Source organism: Antrostomus carolinensis, unplaced genomic scaffold (genome assembly GCF_000700745.2).
Source record: "Antrostomus carolinensis isolate BGI_N321 unplaced genomic scaffold, ASM70074v2 scaffold21066, whole genome shotgun sequence".
NCBI lineage: Eukaryota > Metazoa > Chordata > Aves > Caprimulgiformes > Caprimulgidae > Antrostomus > Antrostomus carolinensis.
This window is the reverse complement of record NW_010322883.1, coordinates 4,382-13,417: the sequence shown is the minus strand read 5'-3', so window position 1 is coordinate 13,417 and position 9,036 is coordinate 4,382.

The following is a 9,036-nucleotide window of genomic DNA, read 5'->3' as shown; positions in this document are numbered from 1 at the left end:
TGGGACCATTCTCCTGTCACAGTGGCAGACTCTGCCGTTCTGCCACTCTGGGCGGTCTTCCTCCCAGGGAATGTCCCACTGTGCCTGTGCCTGCAGCCGGCACACCTGTGTGCATGTCAGACCATGCACCTCCCTGAGATTTGTCAGCAAACAACGTGGTTGTGTGTCCTGTCCACAGCCCTTGCTTCTCCTTTAGTTTTACTTTTTAAAAAAACAAGGTAATTGTCAGCTCAGTAGCTGTCAGATGGGTAGAAGGAGGAACAGGCAAATGAGATAGATAAAATAATTTGTACATGCTAGGCAATTGAGACCCAGCAATTCTTAAACAATTTGTGCATCCTTAATCTTAATTTAATTCTCCCCTATCTCCCCCCACCTCAGTTTCTTAAGTTATAATTGGTTCTGCAAATGATAGGCTGATTCAAAGAAGGCCTATAAGAAAGCTGGGGAAGAACTGTTCACAAGGGCATGTAGCAATAGGATGAGGGGTAATGGTTTTAAACTAGAAAAGGGTAGATTTAGGTTGGATATTAGGAGAAAGTTCTTCAATATGAGGGTGGTGGATCATTGCAACAGAGAGGTAGTAGAGGCTCCGTCCCTGGAGATATTCAAGGTCAGGCTTGATGGGGCTCTGAGCAACCTGCTCTAGTAAAGACGTCCCTGCTTACTGCAGGGGGGGTTGGACTAGATGACCTTTGGAGGTCCCTTCTAACTCAATACATTCTATGATTCTATGAAAATTAAGCTGTACTGATGAGGTTGATGATGACCATACAGAACCACTGACTCTAATAAGGTGCTTACCTGCTATTTTAGGGTTATCTCACCTTTCCAGCTCTGTGTTTTTTCCCCTAAAATGCATTAACTTTGCATTGTTCTAACTAATGCTTAATTTAAGTTGGCAGACTTTCATCTCTGTTGATATCAGCGCCTAAATATTTCCCTTAAGTACTCCTCCAAGCTCTTCTCTCATTTTATCCCAAACAGCCACACACACAGGGCTCAGGACCTGACAGTCCTGGTGTATCTGTGGATCCTAAAGAGCAAGATGGTGGCCTGATATCACCAGTGTGAGACTGAAAGCTATTTGGCAAGGAGGGGATTAGGACAAGATATGACATGGGATCAGGCTGAGTTCGTGGATAGTTTTACTGCTTGGAGACTAATCTGGGCCCAGAGATCCCAACAGCTCTGGGACTATGTGTAAGATATTCACCGTTGCCCTGACAGACCCTGGTAGCAGTGCAGCCATTGCCTAGCCCAGTTTTAATCCTAACTCTATCTGCAATAGTGTTAATCAGTTTCTGCATTAGCACTATGCATAATCCATTTACTTATGCCAACACCAGCCCTTCTCCACCCTGGGGACCATGCTGGATGCAGAAACAATATGAGCACTTCAGCATCTACTGCTCAAACCCATAGCCTTGATTGCCACTCATGTCTCACCTGCTGCACACTGAACCTTTTTGGACTTTTTACACGTGGAGACATTCTCCATCTTCTATACTGAACAGTTATTTTGGTGCCTTCTTCCAATGCAGAGATAATCCCCTGTGACAATGACCAATGAAAGCCACAAAGTAGTCCACAACTAAACCATTATTCCAGATTTTCTTTACAGCACTTCCAGTATCTGAGCACCACAGACATGCTTTCTGTACCTCGTGCCAATTTTCCTGCCCAACTCCATGCCCACTCCTTTTTGCTACAGGATCAAATATACCCTGAATTATTATTTTTCCCTCACCATAATTCTGTGTGGTAAGAAGATCTAATTCAGAGTGCTCAACCACAGCTTTAAGAGCTTTTATTAATCAAGGTCTAGAGTATACTGCAGTGCAATGACAGAGCTAAGCATGAACATAAGCCCTTCAGGGAACCAGTACCTGAGAATGGATCTACCCTGCCACAACACAACCCTCAGCAGCACTTCTGAGAACAAACCCACACACCACAAACCTTTACTGGACCAAAGAGCCTACTCAGAAGACTCCCAACTGGAAGCAATGAAAAGTAAAGAATCTCAAGAGTCTCAGATCCTTCCTTCTAGGACCTCAAGGGCACATGTAGTCCAAATGACTCAAGCATCAGGGTACTACTGCCTGGAGCCTCTCAACCCACCACTAAGTCTCCCAGAGCCAGAGTCTCTACCCTCTCATGCCTCTGTGCAACACCTGAGAGCCTCTGTGCATAATGTGAGTCTTCAAGCCCTCACAGTACAAACAAGTCCCCCAGTCTCTGTGCTCTCTGTGAGAGCATGGTGCCTTGAGGGAAAACAGTAACCTAAGTCCTCAAGACAGCTTGAACAGCAACTGCTCATCTGCCCATTCCTCTCTGTGCACTCCTCTTCCTCAGCACTGTGAAAGCCATCATGGAGAGTCGCATTGACAGAAGCTGCTGACAAGACAGATTAACTCCACCAAGCCTAGATGGGTAAAGGTGACCAACGGCCATCTCCTTCCCCCCAGGAAACCTTCAAGTGACCAAGGAGAGCATCTTCAAGAGGGGCACTTGTCTCAGAGGAAAGGCATTTGTCAGGTTCCTAGGAGGGAGACTATTGCACGGGTTCTGGGAGGTCATAAGGCTGAATGGGGAGAAGCCTACAGAGAACCAGGAGGGCAGGAAAACAGTAGACTTCCAGCCACTGACTATGCAAAAGAAAACCCTTGTCCGCCATCTTCCCTTCAACAGCAGCACATTGGCAGTTTGAGGAGACCTCCATTAACAAAAACCACATCATAGGCCCCTGAGGTCCCAGTTCAGTTCAGGAGTCCTCAAGGCAGTGTACAGCCAGTGACATGAGACATGTGGGCCATGGGGACAGGAGTAGGGTGGTAGGAGTGTGGACAAGTGAAATGAGAAATACAGGGAGGTGTATATAACTGGCAGAGCAGTAAAGCCAAGAGTGGGACTAGGGACTAAAGCTGAGGCATAGCAAGAGGACTGGAGTGTTTTATGGATGGGGTTAAATTCCAACACTCATTTATTTTAAAAACCTTTCTTTTTCCCCTTTGGTGACAGGATGCAATTACAAGCCTAAATTAATATGCTAAGACAAGAGACAACAGATGGATACCAACCAGGAGGGGAATAAAAAGAGACAATGAGGCAATTCTGGTCAGTCTGACAGATCGTGAGCTCAGCAGCCTGCTACACACCCATACCCATTCATAGGCACATCAATCTTTGTCCTTCAGACCCTGGTTTCACTATTTCCAGGAGAATTTTTTTACCGGTTTTGTCCTCATTAGCATTTTTACTATTTATTTATTCCAAATCTCTTAGGCACCAAGTGTCTGAGGTCTGATGACGATGGAATTCCTGGCCAGGAAAGAGGAGTGAGGTTTTGCAGATGAACCAAGGGAGAGGGCAGAAAACCAGCTCAGAATTCATGAATGGCTGTGGCCCTGTATCTACAGCAGCCTGCACATGGCATGCCAGGCCTGTGGTCTGATCTGGAAGTCAACAGGAAATCCACGTGGCATCTACATATCCAGAGCTGGTTTGAAGCTATAAATTTGCAGGTTCCAGCCTGACACCATGCTGGGACTATCGAGGGAAAAAAAAAGCAAGCAATTCTTCCACCCTGGTGATTCATTCTTCTGTGTCTCAGACATCACAGAGCTGAAGTCAACCATACCTATTCAAGCATTTTCTCCCTCAATTAAATATAGACCCAGGTACCAACAGTAAAGACTACTATCCTTTAAGAAAAAGCTAACAACACTAAATACCAGTTTTCATCCTTGTAAAATCTCTGAGGCCAACACCAAGCATGTGATGGATTTAACGCTTTTGGAGAGCATGAAGGACTTTGGGGCTAAAACACAGAAATAGCTTTGCTGAGTTGAAATCATTATCTTTACAGAAAGTAATGCAAACTGATAATTTTGATAAGGATAACAAATTCACTTCTTCCAGCATCATTTATCCTAGAGAACCTGAGTGCACTTTCTGGATGACAAACAGCAGTTACTATTAAATTTTTGCAAATGTCTTGACAAACAATTAAAGTCATCACTACTCTTAGGCATTTCTGGACTGAGCTGCCCCATTATCTCTCCATATTAGAAAAATGGAAGACAAAACTGTGATGGACCTTCCCTTGAAACAGCACTCTCCCTCCAAGCTCTTGAAGTGAAACCCAGGCACTAACAAAGCCATCCATTCATTTTGCCTCTATCTTCAGTGGGACCAGGATATCAAGAAAGACATCACAGAAATGAAACCAGAAACAGAGGGGCAAAAACCCAGAGGAGTTAAAGAGACTGTGGAATAGAGATGAGAATGATCGGCTTTTCTTGGTTTCAAGAGGCAATAAATAAGTGAGGGCTGCAATAGATAAAAATATCAAAGGATGGAGAAGGCAAAATTACTACCTTGTGCAGGAAATGGAAGGACATTCAATTACAATAAAGGCAGGTACAGTGAAATGGTATCTACATAACTTGTGGAACTTATTGTTGGAAGACGTCATTCCAGTTAAGAATTTAGCAAAATGTAGAGCACCTTGCAATGGCTGGAAATTTTTAGGAGTTTTGTGTTTATCGCAAGACATAAAAAACAGCTTCTGAATCGCAGAGATTAAGCAGAAAGTGTCCCTCCAGGAAGGTTGTCCCTAAACAGTGTCCTGTGGGATGCTTGCTTTCCCTCTGAATGGGCTACAGACCTGGAGGTAGCCTACCTCATCCTGATCTCACCTACAGGGTAATTCCAGGGAGATGTTTCCACAGCAGAATGGAGGAATTGTATACTATTTAATCTGAGCCCACTGGAAATGCTTAACAGCATCTCAGGCTGCACTTCCAGGAGATCAATTATTACATCAATAAAAGGAATTAAGAGTTTTGTCGGAAAAAACATCAGGAAAGCAGCTGCCCTAAAAGATACATAGACCAAATTCTCATGCTGTCATTGCTGAGATGGAAGACTGCCCTCCCTCCTGTCCCTGCCCAAAAACTGTGCCACAGCAGGAGGGAAGCAGATTACAATGAGCAATTCCACCCAGTCCCCCAGATGAAAGTACCACTTTCCCCCAGTTCCCAATAATGTTAGTGGAAAAGTTCCTCCTGGGCTGATTTGCATTAACCTACAGAGCCACATATGTGAATACAGTGTTGACCTCAATGCCACAAAATAAGAGTAGCGGCCACAGTGTAATGGCTTAAGGCTATTGCATGGTTTATTGAACACAGAGAGGCTCTGCCTGCCTGGTGGGAGCTGGTCTGGCAGTACTACGGTGGTTCCAGCAGCCTTTGGCCCCACAGCAGCTGGAAGAATAGAACAGAGCTAAGGGAGACAGAGAACAGCGTGGAGGCAGGTACCCAACTCTTCTCATCAGCAGATGTGTGAGAAAATATGATCATGCCTGGCTATGGGGGAAGAGAGGGAGGGAATTGAGCTTTTTTCTTGAGTTGGATCCTGAAGTTTTGGTTCATGGAAGAGGAGCATACATTCTGGGGATGAGGCTACGATCTCCAAATATAAGGCCATTTGCCTGCAGGATGTAAATCACAGTACTTCTACAGTCTCCAGTGGAAAAAATCAGTGGCACACTAGTCCCCAATTCCAGACAATAGAGTAACCCAAGATTATTTCTATTTTAAAAGGAGTTCTGAAGAATATACGTATTTTTTTTTACAATGTTCAAATGCAACAGTGCAATCCTCTCATTTCTCTGGAACAAAATAACCTCTTTCCTTTTATGTCCCTTACCACCCTTGAAATCTAAAAGATGACCAGGATGGAAAAGAAGAGCCAGCTGTTGTCTGAGAGAATATAACACAGAATGGACAGTCAGGTAAGCTAGTTACCTGCTAGAGGACTTGGACAAACCACCTCTGCACCTCATAGGCTAGCACAGACATCTCAGCTGCTGTGAATTGCTTAACCCAGTGTACTCTGCTCCTGGTAGGAGTCTACAGTGCTACACCAGCCTTGTTCCTTCCCCTCCATGCTGCATCCCTCACACATGCATGCACACACTGAGGAGGACAAGTTTCTACCTCTGAGTGAAAGGTGACATCTCTTCTCTTCAGGAGGGTTGTTCAGTAAATTGGCAATTTAATCCAGGCTTTCAAAGCTTTCATGCTGTCCAGTGGCTTCCTACTGCTCTGTAGCACTTCGAGGTTCTTTGTTCTGTAGGGATTTGATTTTTATTCTCTCTGAGAATGGAAAAGAAAGAATCTTTTTTTAGCATGTATCAGGGGTTGGCTTAGGAGACTAAAGAAAGGCAAGGTCATTGGTTCAGACCAAGCCATATCATTGTGAAAAGGATAATGAGCCTGTGATAAGAAGGGAACTAAGACTCTTTTGCTTGATACAAATTACTGGACCACAAAAAGGGCATCAAGTCCATCACCTCTGCACTATGTCACAGAGAGGATCCTAACGTCATCTACTGTATCACCCAGATCTCCCTGCCAAAGGTAGATCAGGCCCAGATCTGCTTGGCTTGCAATATCATACCATCTTCAAATTGATTAACTATTCAATTTTCTCAGCAGCCTGGAAGAGCAGGTAATAGCTATTATTATTATTCAATGCAAGAGGGAATTGTGGCTGAGAGATTACTTAGAGTACAATCAGGGCAGTGATCTGACAACAGCCTGGCTCCCAGGACTCCTCCTGACCCCTACAGCTCCCATCCTGCTCAGCAACACCATGAAGACTCAACCCACATCATAAGAAAATTTATACAAAATGCCTGCCCCCCAACTCAGCTTCTTCTTCAGATGGCTAGTGCTGCCAGAGTGATATTTCATAAGTAAATGCAATAATTCTTTAACCCACTTAAGTGCAAATAGGCAGTGTTTTTAGCAATCAGATTGGGGTGGTGCCTACTCAGAAAGCAAGCAATGCAAATCTGCTAAATTTTCAGCATCATGGCAGGAGCAGTAGCACCAGGTTGGCCCCAGATCTGCAGCAGATCTCCCCTCCAGCTAGTCCTTCACTGGCCTCAGACACATCACATCATTCCTAATCCATTCTGCAACCACTGAGCAATGAGCTCACTGCCAGCACCCCAAAGGGACTACATGGTTGCTTTGCCCCCAAAGGTTAAAACACATTTAATAAAACACATAAACTCAGGTTTATCTGAGCCTTCTGGGAACAGGTTTTTAAGTTCCCCCAGGTGTGCATGCACATAAATACACACACAAAAACTTACTGCATGTTGAACATGGAATATGTTTACCAAACACCAAAAAGATCGAGTGGCCACTCGCAGTATTTACTCTTTTCCTGCTACAAGTCATTCTCTTCCTTTCCTTCCAAACTGACCCTTACCTCTTCCTCCCAAGGGACAGCTGCCTTCTTCCTCAGCTGGCAAAAAAGGAAACATCTCATGGTTCCCTGCTGGACTTCCACTGCTAGTAGTCTTTCACTGGCCAGCCCAGTGCATGGATCACAGCCACACCCATTCAGAACAAGGCAGTTTCTTCCAGAGGTTCTGTATTGTTCTGTGCTGGGATGCCCCAGGAGCACACAGGTGAGGGATCCTGCATGACAGACATCTCAAGGGGAGTGTTTACATCACAATTGACTGTATCCTGTGATTTCTTAAAGGAGAGCAGCTACTATTCTCTATATAGATCTGCAGAGATGACCTCCACAGTGTCCTGTAGACTGTGGGAGAGTCAAAGTGTGACAACAGCACAAAGAGGAAGGACTGGCTTTCAGATCCAGACAGAGGGCTGCTCCATAGCTTGATATTACAAGGATCAGCATACCTGAAGCGCAAGACATGAGTCTAATTGAGGAGAACCACCTCCTGGTCACAACGCCTCTTGGAGGCATGACGCCACAAGAGATGTTCCTCTGGTCTAACCAAGCATGGCCAATCTTATGTTTTTAAGAGTCTGGGGTAACCAGCCAGCCAGTGGTGCTGTTTCAGATAAAGTGCTTTAGAAGAAAAGGCTGAAAGAAAGGTGACATCTAGAAAACAGAGCAGCACTCTGTGTTGACTCTTCACGTGTCCTTCCTCTCCCCTTCTTTCACCTGTTTCCCCGTTCTCCTCCACAGAGTCAGCCACTCTTGAAGAACAGTTAAATATTTGCTTCTGAGCTGAAGGCTTAAAAGGAAATGTTATGGTAAAGTCAAAGTTTCAGTACATGCTAATTTGAAATTAATTCCAACTCCAAAACACTCCCTGAATTTTCTTTAACTGCATAGCAACAGCTTCCATTGCCCGCAGAGTAAATATGGCACTTCTCAGGCCAGACAATTTTCCAAGTAAACATTACTGGGCAACAGAACAATTCCATTTTTAATAGACAGAACTGGTGAAAATGTGTGGGTAAATATGAAAAAAATGTTACAACAACATTTGCAAACTTCTACCTTAAAAAAACAGACATACAAAAAATCAGTCTTACAAATGGCCATATATGTTTGGATAAAACTCAAAAAATGGAAATTTAAAATCTTCAGTGACCACCAGAGGGCTCTGGGTATGTGTGAGAAATGATCAGCTGGAGTTGACTTCTCTAATTCATATCAAAACGCCTGTGTATGCAAAATACCAGGCAAGACTTCCCATTCACTGCATTTCCTTCTATGGAATTTAAAAAGAGAGAGAGAGAGCAGAAAAAAAATAAAAATCTCAACATGTTTTCTGGAGCAAATGACCATGAACATAGTCCCTATAACATGACTACTGTCTCCATGTCTTCCAATGCAGGACGACAAGCCACCTTGCATCTTCACAGATTGAATAGATCCAAAAACAACAGATACTTTGTAAAGCATAAAGAGAAGGAGGAAGGGGGAAAAAAAGAAAATAAATTGAAAAAAGAATGTTTCCTTGGGAAAGCATCATTCATGCAATATTCGGAGCATCTCTCTTAACAATTCTCAAGGGCAGTTTATATAGATGTACCCGTTCACCAGCTGGCTAGGGGGAGAATGTGATCCTACACCCTCTGAATCTGGGTGAGGGCATAAAGAAAGATCTTTCTCCAGCACAGCAGCTTTTAGACCCTATGCTGGATGCCAGCAGCAATAACCAAGCTGCATAGCATGCACTGTTCC